This window comes from Anabrus simplex, chromosome 2, assembly GCF_040414725.1.
Source record: "Anabrus simplex isolate iqAnaSimp1 chromosome 2, ASM4041472v1, whole genome shotgun sequence".
Lineage (NCBI taxonomy): Eukaryota > Metazoa > Arthropoda > Insecta > Orthoptera > Tettigoniidae > Anabrus > Anabrus simplex.
In genome coordinates this window covers 1,156,368,313-1,156,372,470 of record NC_090266.1, presented here as the reverse complement: position 1 = coordinate 1,156,372,470, position 4,158 = coordinate 1,156,368,313, and the positions used below count along the sequence as shown (strand labels likewise).

The 4,158-nt window shown below is 44.7% G+C and overlaps 1 non-coding gene across 1 annotated transcript; it reads left to right on the top strand.

Moving 5' to 3' along the window:
* Positions 1-485: 485 nt before the first annotated feature.
* TRNAI-UAU (transfer RNA isoleucine (anticodon UAU)) lies at positions 486-575 on the top strand. The gene is given in 2 exon segments: positions 486-523; positions 540-575. It is a non-coding gene; the product is annotated as a tRNA-Ile (tRNA).
* Positions 576-4,158: the final 3,583 nt, after the last annotated feature.

Here is a 4,158-nt window from a genome sequence, read left to right as displayed (position 1 = left end):
GGAAGAGGGAAGGAAGCGGCCGTGGCCTTAAGTTAGGTTCCATCCCGGCATTCGTCTGGAGGAGAAGTGGGAAACCACGGAAAACCACTTCCAGGATGGCTGAGGTGGGAATCGAACACACCTCTACTCAGTTGACTTCCCGAGGCTGAGTGGACCCCGTTCCAGCCCTCGTACCACTTTTCAAATTTCGTGGCAGAGCCGGGAATCGAACCCGGGCCTCCTGGGGTGGCAGCTAATCACGCTACACCACAGAGGCGGACCCATTAATACTCAAAAGCAATATGTTTCTGTTGTACAAGTGAATTTCTGAGATCCCAGATCCAGGAATCATGTCATAACAGCCAACTGGAGCAGACGAGAACTGTAAGTAGTTACAACTGCGAGCCGTTGGAAAGCGCTAGTGGCGCTAACTAGTCGGAAAACTGCGGTATGCATTTTCGAGAGAGCTTCTGCTATTATCCTGTGATAACTTCCAGTATGCAGAGTCCCCAGTGGCGCAATTGGTTAGCGCACGGTACTTATAAGACAGTAGCCGAGAGATGCCGGGGTTGTGAGTTCGAGCCTCACCTGGGGAACAATTTTCTTCTTTCTTTTAATCGGTTTACCCTCCAGAGGAGGTTTCCTCCCCGGACTCATTGGGGGATCTTACCTCTACGGTCTCTACTGGAGCGAGAGTGGGATGGGGATAAAACTGGGGAGTGCGACCAGCACCTCGCAAGGCGGCGGGGGATGGGAAGTTTGGTAATAATAATAGTAATGTCCGCCTCTGTGGTGTAGTAGTTAGTGTGCATTGCTGTCATCCCCGGAGGCCCGGGCTCGATTCCCGCCTCTGCCACGAAATTTGAAAAGTGGTACGAGGGCTGGAACGGGGTCCACTCAGCCTAGGGAGGTCCACTGAGTGGAGGTGTGTTCGATTCCCACCTCCGGAATTCTAGAAGTGGTTTTCCGTGGTTTCCCGCTTCGCCTCCAGGCAAATTCCGGTATCGTACCTAACATAAGGCCGCGGCCGCTCCCTTCCCTCTTTCTTGTCTATTCCTTCCAAAATTCCATCCCCCACCAAGGCCCCTGTTCAGCATAGCAGGTGGGGCGCCTTGTCGAGGCACTGGTCATACTCCACAGTTGTATCCCCTACGCAATGTCTCACGTTCCAGGACACTGCCCTTGAGGCGGTAGAGGTGGGATCCATCGCTGAGTCCTAGGGAAACCAACGCTGGAGGGTAAGCAGAATAACGAAGAAGAATTTTTACATCTGCTATTACTATTTTATATGGAATAACAAGTGGATTCGAGTATTTTTTAATTTATAATATCAATACCTTTTGAAAAATTTGCTTAAAACCTTTAATTGCTTGTGAATTATAATTTAATGAATACGGTATTTTTGCTTTAACTCCGTATCTTGCTAAATTAAAATTGGAGAACTTGCTTCTTAGATAACTATTAACAGAACCGCATGCCTCTTTCTTTACTAGAAATTTTTAGTTTATTGTTCTCCTTCGCAATCTGTAGAATCTCAAATTTTAACAACAATATTTATTTGCTCGTTCAGGCTCATTCATATTCGTTCATGCTCGTTCAGCCTCGTTCGTTGTATTTTCGTAAAATGATGGATTTTTAGAAGATTTTGCGTTACGCTTTTGTAAAATTGGCTGATTTTTGTGCTTTCTTTTTTTTTTAATTTTCTTTCAGGCTCGGCGTGCGCAAAAAATGAAGATTTTGAGTTGTGCAGGAATTTGTGTTAAAATGTGTTTTTTCATTGACATATCATTAATTTTCACTAAATATTATAGTTTCTTCCTGTTTTGGTAATTTGGACAAAATTGCGCTCGTGCTGTCAATATTTATCTATTAACAATACATTGTGTAATGTACTCTTCGATTTTCAGCGCATAACAATATTTTTAAATATTTGAAATATTTTGATTATGCCTTCGATGTGATTATTTAATATTGTCAACAAGAGAAAACAGTAGGCGATATAAATTATATGAAGCAACGATCACATTGTCATAAAATATGGAGCTATTTAAAACAAGTTCATTGTCACGTATCATAATGAATGTATTATACGAACGTCGTAGATAACATAGTTTTACACTTATACGGTACGTTTATAATCTTTCTTCCTTTCTGAATACGTTTACCCTCCAGGGTTGGTTTTTCCCTCGGACTCAGACTGTGATCCCACCTCTACCGCCTCAGGGGTAGTGTCCTGGAGCTTCAGACTGGGGTCGGGTGATAGAACTGTGGAGAGAATGACCAGTACCTCGCCCAGGCGGCCTCACCTGTTATGCTGAACAAGGGCCTTTAGTGGGGGGGGGGGGTAGGGATGGGAAGATTGGAAGAGGTAGACATGGAAGACGGAATGAAGCGGCCGTGGCCTTAAGTTAGGTACCATCCCGTCATTTGCCTGGAGGAGAAGTGGGAAACCACAGAAAACCACTTCTAGGATGGCCGAGGTGGGAATCGAACCCACCTCTACTCTACCTCTGGCAGCTAATCACGCTAACCACTACACCACAGAGGCGGACTCTAGAAAAGGGTAATTTTGGAAAATTTTATATGTCCGCCGCATGAAAGAAACCCACCTTTGTAGTATATTATCTTGATGTATTCGTACAAATAAATATGAACGTAATTTCCACTTTATACAAAATTATGCTATGGTATACATGTACGGTATTATAAAAGTATATGTCCGCCTCTGTGGTGTAGTGGTTATTGTGATTAGCTGCCACCCCCTGAGGCAGGTGTTCGATAACCTGCCACGAAATTTGAAAAGTAGTACAAGGGCTGGAACCGGGTCCACTCAGCCTTGGGAAGTCAACTGAGTACATTAGGGTTCTATTTCCACCTCAGCCATTCTCGAAGTGGTTTTCCGTGGTTTCTCAATTCTCCTCCAGACAAATACTGGCATGGTACCTAACTGAAGGCCACCGCCGCTTCTTACCCTCTTCCTTGCCTGCCCCTTCCAATCTTCGCATCCGTCCATAAGGCCCCTGCTCATCATAGCAGGTGAGGACACGCGGGCGAGGTACTGGTCGCCCTCCCCAGTTGTATCCCCGACCTAAAATCTTATGATCCGAGTCCCTGCCCTTGAGGAAGTAGAGGTGCGATCCTTCGCTGAGTCCGAGGGAATAACCGACCCGGGAGGGTAAGCAAATAACGAAGAAGACGAAGAAGAAGGAGAAGGAGAAGGAGAAGACGAAGAACCACAGTTAATCGCCACCTCTGTGGTGCAGTGGTTAGTGAGATTAACTGCCACCCCAGAGGCCCGAGTTTGATTCTCGGCTCTGCCACGAAATTTGAAAAGTTGTACGAGGGCTGGAACAAGATCCACTGTGCCTCGGGAGGGCATCAGAATAGGGGTGGCCCGATTCCCATGTCAACCATCCTCGTAGTGGTTTAAAATGCTTTCCCCACTTCTTCTCCACGCAAATACTGGGATGGTACCAAATTTAAGGCCACGGCTACTTCCTTCCATCTTCCTTGTCCATCCCTTCCAGTCTATCCATCTCAACTTTAATTTGGAGAAAATATCAATTGTACAGTACGATAAGTAATTTTTGAATGTATATAGATGCAATATTTCATACCTTACCTGAAAATTGCAGACAGTATCACATGTAAGTGTAAGTGTTCTTGGTCTACTCGTTGGCCTAAAATGGATGCCACATTTCGTGTCTTATCTCGCGACTTATAAAATTTTATAACCCCTGATCAATTATTTTGTACATGTAAACCTGTTCCATATGAACAATAATATTAATAATATCATTAATAATAATGTATTGGTTTTATGTCCCGCTTATTAATTTTACGGTTTTCGGGGACACCGAGGAGCAACAATTTAGTCCCGCAGGAGTTCTTTAATGTGCCAGTAAACTACCGACACGAGGCTCACGTACTTGAGCACCTTCAAATCCCATCCTTCCATTAATACTTAAAAGCAATATGTTTCTGTTGTACAAGTGAATTTCTGAGATCCCAGATCCAGGAATCATGTCGTTACAGCCAACTGGAGCAGACGAGAACTGTAAGTAGTTACAACTGCGAGCCGTTGGAAAGTGCTAGTGGCGCTAACTAGTCGGAAAACTGCGGTATGCATTTTCGAGAGAGCTTCTGCTATTATCCTGTGATAACTTCCAGTATGCAGAG